General features: G+C 39.7%; 1 pseudogene; it reads right to left on the reverse strand.

Annotated features, from left to right (window-relative positions):
• Window positions 1–2,712: 2,712 nt before the first annotated feature.
• LOC117020842 (60S ribosomal protein L12-like) lies at window positions 2,713–3,307 on the reverse strand (annotated as a pseudogene).
• Between the last annotated feature and the right edge of the window lie 8,467 nt (window positions 3,308–11,774).

Consider the following 11,774-nt stretch of genomic DNA (forward strand, 5'->3'; position numbering starts at 1 on the left):
AGTCTGTCCTCATGGACGTCTAGGACAGTCAGAGATGATGAATCAACAAGTAAATACACTAGGAAATGACTAAAATGACTGCTGTGGAAGGTGCTATGAATGTAACGAAAGTGTGTTGAGGCTGCAGTAGTTGTGTGGCCAGGGAAGGCTGCTCTGACGAGGGGGTGTTCATGCCAAAGCCTGAGGAATGGAAAAGGACCTGTCATTAGGAAAATGCTGAGGCAAAATTCCGGGGAACGAGGGGTTCCACGACCAGGGAGCAGAAAGGGGTAAGGCGGCTGGAATGTAGCATGGATGAGAGAAAGCATTCAGTAAGGTTGCAGAGAGGGGTTAGTTCACACCAGGCAATGGCAAGGAGTTGCATTCTGTTCCATGAATACCAAGAAACCACTAGAGTATTTTGTTTAGGAAAGCGATCAAAGAAAGCAATACAGAATATTTAATTTTATATGCCACAGGCCTTTTCAGAATTAAAAGATGAGTTTAAATAATGAACAATGATTTTACAATAAATTGTTGTGCTCAATTAGCAGCTATTGATGGCTTTAGACCAGTTTTCAAAATAAATGTAAAACTCATGGAGATTAGGAACTTAATGAAAAGTTATATTTAAGATTGGCCCTCAGGGTCCCTAGGTAGTTGCTGCAGCTCCTGTCAACACACCTATAATCCAGGCAAGAAGAAAAGGGGGAATTGAGAGGGGTAGTGAATGCGTTAGGCACCCCAGAAGCCTTCTGCTTATACACCACTTTGGCTTGAACTGTGTCGCAGGGCTACCCTTTTTAAGCAGCTAGGCAGCCAGAGAAGTTGAATTTTTATTTTTAGCACCTATAGTCAAGGAAGAAAAGTAAGGTTGAAATGGGTTTGAGTGAGCCATCCTATGTTACTTTTTCACAGCAAGGTTCTTTCAGAACTTCAGTTCCCCCTAGCAGAGAGACAAGATCTACAGCAGATACCAAATGGCTGCAAACTCTTGACATAAAAAAATTACACCTGAAAATGGTTACCTTAGGAGATAGCTAAACAAATTTTCCAAGGGACTATGATATCTAAAAGTGAAGGCAAACATCTGTATCAGGTAATAAATAAAATTTTAGGATCGACTAACTTCCATAATTGATCCCAGGTTTCCCACGATTAGAGTCACACACACAGCCATCCATTTCAGTGATCTCTGCACGTGAGAGGGTGCGATGCACGGCTTCGCTTAACTGTATGACAAAGCATCCTGATGCATAAGCACAATTGCTTTTAAGTGAGCTGGGTTCTTTGGCTGAACCTCAGCCTGTGTATTTTCATATAACTTCAGGGTATTGTCACTGATTTATTCTTGGATAAAAAAGAAGATGCAAACTCCCAGGTTTTATAGTATCTGAAAATACCTTTAAAAGGGATATGAAAAGCAATTAACTGTTGAGAAGAACTAAAACAATTATAAATCTTAGACAAAGTCCTTAAAGAACAATGAAAGTGATTTATCAGAAAGTTGATAAATTTAATCAATTTTAAAAATCAAACTTGATTAGTCAGTAAGTTCACTGCAAAGTCTACAGTGGAGATACGAGATGAACTTCCACCACTTACTGTGTTCTCTTGGCAAACTTCCTCAACTGTAAAACAGGGATAATAATAGGTCCTGTAATGGACAGTTGCCATTTGGCCACATAGCAGCCAAATATCCTTTAAATTTTGAGGGATTCCCAAAATAGGTGGGAGACATGGTCCTTTTCCCCTATGAGAAGGGAAAGTATTTGCTATCTTTATCTTGTGGAAGCCAGAACCCCAGGCAGCAAACAGATTTTGCTGAAAGTAATTGCTAATTGCTTCCTAAGTGTACAGCCAATTTTTGAGGGAGAGGTCTAAAAAAGCAGTTAGACACTGTGTTTCCCCGAAAGTAAGACCTAGCCGGACAATCAGCTCTAATTCATCTTTTGGAGCAAAAATTAATATGAGACCCAGTATTATATTATATTATATTATATTATATTATATTATATTATTATTAAGACCCAGTCTTCATTATAGTAAAATAAGACCGGGTCTTATATTAATTTTTGCTCCAAAAGACGCATTAGTGCTGACTGTCCGGGTAGGTCTTATTTTCAGGGCAACAAGGCATTAGTTTCAAAAGAGGATGAGGTACAGTCTAGAGTCCAGTTGGGCTAGTGTCCAGTGGTGGCTATCTAAGGAGGCGGTTCTACTGGTAGGGTCCCTTTCCCCACTTTGTTCCTGCTGATCCTGCTTCTCTGGGCTTCCTGTAGATTCTTTTGAAATATCCACTTGCTGTATGAGTTAACTGGTAAGTTTCTGTTATTTTTAATGGGGAACTCTAACTAGCATCGGTGGGAGTTCTGGACTTGGCAATGAGCCACCCAGAACCTCTGTCAAGGAAAGGCTTGTGGCCCGGCTTTCTCTTTTTTCCACAGGTTGTCTCAGGAGCAGAGAGTTGCTCATGCTGGATGGTTGCCAAATCCTGACTTTATTTTGTGCTATGCACCACCATTCATACACCCGTGTTTAAAAAGGCATCTCTTTGGGATGTTCATTTTTACAAGCCTTTAGAAATGCTGCTTGGGAATCTTTAGTCACTCCATTAAAAGACTCCTTTGGGGTGTGCCTCAGTTGGCTAGGTTAACTAGTAGCAACAAACAGTGACTTTTCATTTCTTGGTTGTCAAATGATCTTTAATTGAAATACTTTCCTTTGTAGTTCTTAAGTAGCTGGGCATTCCACTGCACCACTGCTGATGTCATCTGTGATGTCATGTCATGAGGGTGGTGGCCATCAATATTGCAGCCCACAGACTGGGCAGTCCCCAAGATCTCTTTCATGGTTCCAGAGTTCTCGAGTTCTCGAGCTAAAGACTGGGCCGCATCTATCAGCAATGTTCACAATCTCATCAAACGTGATATTTCCACTGTGCTTAATGCTTTTTTGCTTCTTTCTGTCTCTTGGTGGTTCTTTGAGGGCTTTGATGATCAGGGCAGAAGGTACCACCTCAGTCTGGGCCTGTCTGTTCTGAATGGTCATTTTCACTGTAATCCGCAGACCCTTCTAATCACCGGTTGCTTTAGCGATGTCATCACCAACCTTTTTTGAAGACACACAGACCCAGGGGGCTGATCTTGGGGGTCAGAACAGATGTGACACTGACCTACCCACTGGTGCACCTAAGGTATACAACTTTGATCTCATTGGGGCTGAACTTCAGCAGCATGGAGGAGGTGGCTGGTGTCGGATGGACCCAGATTCCGGACAACCGAAGAAAGTTGCACCTTGGCCTTCTCTGACCCGAAAGCCGAAAGAATAATGATTCTTATGATTGCTTTTAACTACCAGAAATTTCATCCTTGCTGCATGTAACGTTATTTCATCAGGCAATAAATTAGCACAGTTCTTGACAGTATCAAGTATGAAATTATGTTCCGCTATAGATTAGCCATAGCTAATGAGAATACATCCTGTTTATTTTTCTTAAATTTGAATAATAACTAATCTTTGCACTTTTTAATTCAATATCTATTTGGTGATTAATTCAATCTTAAATTTACGGGGCAAGGGAAAGTAGCATATGCTGAGCTTCTGCAACATACCGGGCACGGTACCAGGCACTTTCATAGCCTCTTATATATTTTTTTTAATTGAGGTACAACTGACATATATAATATTATATTAGTTTCAGGTGTACAACTCATATACTCTTCACTTAATCCTCTCAGTAACCCTGAAAATTATACAGCATTATCTTTACTTTTTAGTCCATAATCTGAGATTCCTTTTATTTAAAAACTGAAATTAGCTTCAAGTCACCCAGCTAAGAAATAGTGGCAAAGGGATCCCACACAGGCTGTTTGATTCTAAGGTTATGTATTTTCATTCAGCCCATCATTAAATATTCAGTGTGTACCTAATCTGTACCAGGGATAGGGTTAAATAAAGAGTAAGTATGACTTCCCTCAAAGAACCCATTGATTAGAACGGGAGACAGACCCAATAATCAACAATATACCATATACAATAGTGTGAGTACTCCATGCTAGAAGCACACAGAGGTATCGGGAGGAGCTTAGCTGCAATGAGGGTCAAGGAGAGCTTCACTAACGAGTGAAGGCTGAGCAGAGGCTAGAAGGAAGATTCGGGCTCAGCCAAGTAGAGAAGGGAAAGCTATGAATGTATCTATCTACCTATCTACCGACCTCCCTACCTCCCTACCCACCTACCTACTTGTTATGAACGGAATGTTTATATCCCTCCCAAATTCGTATGTTGAAGCCCTAACTCTTAGAGTGGTTGTCTTTGAAGATGGGACTTCTAAAGAGGTAATAGGTTGAGGTCATAAAGGTGGGGCCCTGATCTGATACAATTATCAGATTTGTAGATGGAATGGGCTTCACAGATCATGTAATTAAATGGTCCCATTTTACAGATGAAAAGACCAAGGCCCATAAATGTTAAACATTTTGTCTAAAGTTGCTCCATAATTACTGACTGAGACACAACTAGGACTCATGTTTCCCTAATTCTTAACTCAGTGCTTTCTGGGTCACATGGTGGTGACTTAGGCAGAGGGCTCAGATGTCTCCATCCAGCCACATCTGCCTCCCCTGTGGAATACAGTTTCCCATCTCTAAGCAGCAGTTAGAAAAAAATACATTCATTTCTTCAAAGCTTAGTGGAAAATGATATTCTTTATGCTGAAAATGCTGGAGATGTTTTAAACAATATATATTTTTTATGATTCTGTCCTTGTTTCTGAATTTAAAATCAGTACATTTAACTAAGGGATATTTGTTATTTTTACTTGTAATCTTTCCATAAATTTTCTTTACAAGCATATTTTTTTGTGTAGATGGTTCTTTTTCTTCAAAAGATATTACTAACATCTCTTATGTTTCTTTGCCTCTATATTTTAACAGGAGAGTCTGCTCTTAGAAAATTTTAATTATTCATTTGCATTGCATGTGGAGTGCCGCTTTATGTCAAACCAGTTCTTTCAAAGATTCTGTTTACTTGATATCCCTGTTTCATGTGCTATTTTCTTATTATTGGGAGGAAAAGCAAATAAATTACATTTGCCATAAAATCTGCTAAACTCACTACAGGTAATTCAAGCTCTATTAACCTTTAGTCTTAACAGAGCAACGGATTAGTTTTGGGGAAGAAAAACATGACTGAAGGGAAAGAAAACTCATAGTCTCAGAATGCTACAGCTCTCGTCCCCCTGACCATCTCGTGTGCACTTACTTCCCCTGATTTGGCTGACTTCGACGTAACTGGCAAGTCACGGCCTTCTGGCAGTTAGTAGCTAGGATGTAATGTAACAAGGTTATCATCAAGCATTATTTATTTTATACGGGATAAGTTGAATAAATAGACATCAAGTAACTAAAAGGGAGTAAAGAAGAAGGTGGTGCTTTAACAAGGAGAAAATCCATCAAGTATCGACCAGGGAGAAAAGATTTGAGTTCCAAAGTGAAATATATTAAGGGATGAAGAATTTTCCTGGACCCCACAAGACCTTTGGTTATAGTGGAATGAATCTGTCAGAGCAGAAATTGAGAGTGACTGGGGAAACTGAAAAGAACAATTGAAAAGGGAAAACAAAGGGAGCAAATCAGCCTCTCCTGACTCTTCCCACTGGCCTGTCCCTTTGTCAACTGAATCCATATCACTGGTACTTCTTCCTAACACCTACCACACTCTGGAGTAATTGTTTAATGCCTGCCTTTCCCTGCCTCTGTTCAAATCCTGGCTCTGCCCCTTACTAGCCATGTGATTTGGCCAGTGACAACATTGCTGTGCCTCCTTGGCTTTCCCATCTGTAAAATGGGGATAATAAGAGGAGTACTTACTTCTTAGGGTTAATATGTGTAGAAACTTAGGCCAAACAGGACAAAGACTGCTTCTATATTGTTTCCCACGTTACCTGTAGTGTTTCAGTACCATGTCTAACTCACTGTAAAGGTTTGATAAATATTATTTGCTCACTGACCCTAGACCTAACAGCCCTCTAAAACAGCATTCAGTCTCGGCTGTCCTCTACATAAAACTCAGGTGGTGGTCATCTCAGCTTACTTCTGTTGAACTTCTGTCTTCAACTCAAGGGACTTTTAAGCGGATGGTGTTCTTCGATTGAAAATGGGACCCAACGGCTGGCTGGATTGTCTCCAAACACTTCCTTTGGGGGTAGGGGATCTCTGCGTGTCAGATGAAAGTGAAAGGAGGTTCATGTTCACTTTGCCCACAGAAGGTCGTTTGATTTTCTGCACCACACTGGGAGTTTCTACCTCATGAATGTCCCCCTGTATACTTTTTTTTTCAATTGAAAAAATAAATTAAATCTAAATGACACAGTAAAAAGTTAAACTGCACAGGAAGAATTATGATGAAAATTTCTTGCTTCACTTTCTCTATTCTACATCCCAATCCATAAAGTAACCCTGTTTTTAAACAATTTATGTTTTAGTAATATCCTTATAGCAGCATATTAAGCATATACCTCTCTTGATTTTCTGTTTCTGACCTTAGACAATACTTACTGATTACCCACTGTAAAGATAAAGCTGTGCCTTCCTTATGCTACATCTGTTAGCTCATCTCAGTATTTGGTAGTTTTATGTTTTAAGTGTACTTCTGTCTCCTAAATAGGGTTTCCTGCAGAGTCAGTTTTTTGAGAGTTTTTTTGAGAGTTTACCTTGGTCTTTCTCTTACGTTAATGTTGATGTCAGGTGATTCTCCTGGCTTATGTGTCACACCCGCTTTTCTGACAAGAGGGCATCATTCTGGGCACACTGTGCATACTCTGGATGATGAGGGGAGCAGGTAGGATGCTGGTTGGAAATTTTAGGTTGTCCAAATGCCAGAGTGAGCATGGCTTTCCTTTGAAGCCCCCAATGCCAACAAGTGAACCCGTATGCTTTCCCAGATAGGTCAGTCAATTCATTTGGAAAGGAGCCCTCTGTTTTATGTGGGGATAAAATGGCCCCACCATGCTCTAAGTGCTAGAGTGGGGACGAGGCACGAAGGGTGAGGACTACAGTGCACAGTTATTCCTATAGCATCTTTCAATGAAACTTTCCTCCCGACCCCACCCTCACCCTATTTCAGCCCATCTCTCACTCATGTTATGCAGTAATAGAGAACCAGTATGTGTTCAAAAGTTTATTTGTGGTCCTGAAGCTAAAGTAACCAATTGTGAGCGACGGAGTGAATAAGTGAGATGGGAAACAACTTCAGGCTAGATAGCATATAGTTACTAAGTAGGACCCTAATCACAATTACTGAAATATGATATTTGCAGGTGTAGGCCAAGAATGAGTATATCTGAATGTGTTGAAAAGAGGAAAGATTCAAATTATTATAAATGGAAGCATAAAGACATGAGCATGGTAAGTTACCACACTGGGGCTGAAGTTAAAAAAAAATTAAATTGGGATCAACAGAATATTACACGGCTATTCCTGACAAGCATCACTTTCAACTCTGGAGCTGTAAGAAACACAGAGCCCATTTACTTAGACCCTTTATTGCACAAAGAGAAAGATGAGGCATAAAGAGGTTAGTGCTGCCAACCTTTAAGCCACATCTTAATCCTACTAAACCCACCAGACTGTAAATGTAGACAGCCTGAAATCATTTTACAACATCTCTGCACCAGCCTTCCTCATTACACATTTGATTCATTTCTAAGGACAAAAGTGTATATGTGCTTTCAGGATGTTGACTGTTCAATAATTTATGTAAGGCTGTAAACACATTTCACCACATTTAGGAAACAGATTTTCCTTAATTTCTTTTCTATACCATAGTCTCTCAACAATTTCTGGTCAATTAAACTCTCCTGCGATCAACAGTCTTGTTGTTTCCATGTTTTATAACTTTCAGAAAACCTATCCTCACTATGTCATCATGTCTAAGAATTATCTATCTACTATTTTTGTCCATATTGCAAATTTTGCCAAAACCATTTCCTTTTGTCAGCCAGAACTCTAATACCGTCATTTCTCTTATAAAATATTATGTCATCCATCTTCATTAATGTCACCTATCTCCTCTGTATGATGTTTATGCCTTTCTTGTATACACAGCTCTTTGATATTTTGAATCCTCCCTGCTACCATTTCCTTATTTTAACTATGTCTCTGTAATATCAAGAATATAGCACATTTTGTGTGCTTCTTTTAGAGAGATACCTCACAGGAATCAATCTTAATATATCCTTGTGACAGTAGCTAGTATAATAGACATTTCATTTTGGAGTTCCTTTTTTTCCCCTCTTATCACAGCTTGACTCTTCTTTTTATTCTTCCCTTTTGCATTTGCCTGTAGATATATTCTTGGTTCTGTTTTGCTGCATTTCTCCTTTTTTACATCATTAATATAAATAAAGTCAATAAAATTATTTCCTACATTAATCATAGAATTTCAAGGTTAGAGGAATGATAAAGGTCATTCAGCTCATAACCCATTGGAAGTTCGAATTTCCTTGATAATATCTATCAAATGTTTATAACCAGCTGTGTTTAAATAATCACCATCTCCCACATTTGTTTCCCATGTGTGCCGCCCAGTTTTTAGAAAATTATTCCTTACATTGGGTCAGATCGGTATTGGACCAAATTACCTCCTCGTTTTGCCCTCTTAGTAAGTAGCCTTTCCTCAATATTTAACACATCTGACCACCAGTGGTACTATTTGCATGTTTCCTTTTTCTTTTGGTTCTTGTAAAGGGCTCCTCTACTATTTCAAAAATCCACCTACTACTTCTCCCTCCTTCAATGAACATGGTTTTAATTTCACCATTAAACATTATAACACGATATTTTTGTAACTAATTAGAGAGGTTACAAAACCAAAATAATATAAAAACATACCAATTTAAGTCATATTTCTTAAAAGAAGGGATTATGCGCCCAGAATGAATTGAGGTTTGTAGTGGAAGGACAGAACAGCCTCAGATCAACTGCCTGATTCCCCTTCTCCCCCCACTGCCACTATATTAGTGCTTATTGGTGCCATGACAAATTAGCACAAGCATAGCAGCTTAAACAACACAAATTGGTTCTCTTACAGTTCTGTACGTCAGAAATCTGTCACGGGTCTCACAGAGCTAAAATCAAGATGGCAGTAGGGCTATGTTCCTTCTGTAGGCTCTGTGCAGGACCCAAGTCCTTGCCTTTCAAGCTTCCATTTCTTGGCTGGTGGCTCCTTTCTGCATCTTTAAAGCACCAATAGCAGGTCAAGTTCTCACATCACATCACTCTGCTCTACCATCGGCCTCCCTTTTACACGTTTAAGGACCCATGTGATTAGATTGACCCCATCTGGATAATGCAGGACAATCTCCCCATCTCAAACTGAATCACACCTGCAAAGTCCTTTTTGCCATGTAAGGAAACATGTTCACAGATTTTGGAGATTAGGACATGGACATCTTTGGAGGCCATTACTCTGCCTGTTACAGCCACTACACCTGAAATTTCCATGATTGCCACCAGTAGTCCCAGAGGTGCCTTATAAGACTTTAAATTCACTGAACTAATAGTTATTGAATACTTAGTGTTTAAAAAGTATTAAATATTATGAGAAATGCTAAGATAAATTAACATCATGTTGTATAAACCATATGTATTGGACACAAATCTTGCACACCTTCTCCAGTTTTCTCAGTAATGCCTCTTCCTTCTCTCCTGCACTGGCTGGCCCTCTACTTTCAGACTTGGATGAAACCTCACACTGCAGGGAGCACGTCTGGCAGTTACTAGGGTTTGAACATTCACTGAGGGGCTGACTGATGCAACGCCCGAGTTCAGGCCAGTTATCCTCCGATGGGATAAATTCTGTTTAAGGGGAAAAGGGAGAAGGGCGGGGGTGACTAACAATCCCCCTTCCTTTGTCTGGCATGTGGACTTCGCTTAGCTGTTCCTCCTTACAACTTGTTGGGGAAGTTCTGCGCTGTTTCTCCTTAGCCAGCTGTGACACAATAGCCAGTACAGCAACACTTTGCTTCCCATTCTCCTTTCCTTCCTTTCCCTTTATCCTTTACACTCACTGCCCTGGGCTTGCGCTTCTCAAACAAATTGTTGGTGATTTAATCTTCACCTCCGGCTCTGCTTTTTAGAAGACCAGGGCTAAGACATCATCTAATTAGGCTTACTTTAAATCTCATGAAATTAGAGAGAAAAATGTTTCCAAACTCATGACTGCTTTTGTAAATTAAATAAAAGCCTTTAAACACAGTAGGCCCCCCTTTTCCAGGAGGATACCTTCCAAGACCCCCAGTGGATACCTGCAATCATGGCTAGACCAAACCCTATAATACACTATTCTTTTTCCTATATATCTTTCCACTTATAGGAAGCACTTTACAATTTTCTTTGTCATGTTTGAGTTGCCAGCATCACTCACTATTGTTGCACTTGGGGGCCATTATTAAGTAATATAAGGGTTAATGGAACATAAGCACTGTGATACCATAACACTCCATCTGAAAACCTAGACAGCTACTAAGTGACTAACAGGCAGGGAGCACATACAGTGTGGAGACACTAGACAAGGGATGATTCACACCCCGGTTTGGATGGAGCGGGAAAGTGGGAGATTTCATCATGCTACTAAGAATGGCATTCGATTTGAAACTCATGAGTTTATCTCTGGAATTTCCTATTTAATATTTTCGAACTGTAGGTAACCGAAGCTGGAAAGGAAGCAGTGAATGAGACGGGACTACTGTGACAGTAAGAATTAATCTTAAACATAAACTATAGAAGACAAACAGAGAAACACATTGGGAGAAAGTCTGAAAAGAAACATCATAAACCTGTCTTATTTTTCACTGATTTTTCCTCTCATTTCTGTGCTGAACTTCAAATGTTATCACTAGTTTACTATGACTTTTAATGAAGGATGAAATCCTATTATAATCCCTATTATTTCAAAAAATGATAAAAAAAACATACGCTTACATCTGTAAGCAGCACACGTCTTTTGAAATCCCTATTTTTCCAAACAATGCAAGAATCCTGAATTTGGAGTGAGGATTTCAGTCCCAGCTATTTGGCTTACTGGCTACATAAAATGCAGGAATTGCTTTCAGAAAAGGTGAGGAAACTAAAGCTCAGGGAGAATTAACAGTGTAAGATAACACTCACATTTAGACGTAGTATCAAATAAGTGACTTTCATCAGATTTTCCTTACAGAGTCTGCCTCAGTGTCTACACACGTCACCTACCTATGCCTCCTTTCACTAGCTGGTTATCAGCTGTATTCAGCGTCTCTCATCTTCCCAACCAGGTTGTAGAGGCTTGTGGGTAGGTTCTCTTACCCTTTCTGACTTTCCCAGCGTCCAGCAGGGTGTCTTTTATAAAGCAGACATGCGATAATGGTTGATGTGTTATTGGAGATGACTCACATAATAAATACTGAATTTCACTGTGAAATCTTTTCATGTCTGTTCTATGTGTGCACAGTGACCAGAGGATGCACTCAACAACACAAAAGATATTCTCTGCACACTGACTTTGATATTTTTCTATTCAGTTCTGAAGGCCCTGTGGACATGTCCAAAGGGGGGAATCATAGGCTGTAATACCATATGCAGAAGAATATCCAGCTTCATGTTCAAATGTTACCCGCACCCAGTGGAGGAGCTACACGGGTTCTTTGTCTTATGTCACATTGCACAAATACTTGCAGAGGACTTACTCCTTTAGCTTTACAAAAGTTGGCGTGCTAGCCTGCAGAACCGAAAAGAACATGTATTTGCCATTTTTTA

The sequence above is a fragment of the Rhinolophus ferrumequinum genome, chromosome 3 (genome assembly GCF_004115265.2).
Source record: "Rhinolophus ferrumequinum isolate MPI-CBG mRhiFer1 chromosome 3, mRhiFer1_v1.p, whole genome shotgun sequence".
Lineage (NCBI taxonomy): Eukaryota > Metazoa > Chordata > Mammalia > Chiroptera > Rhinolophidae > Rhinolophus > Rhinolophus ferrumequinum.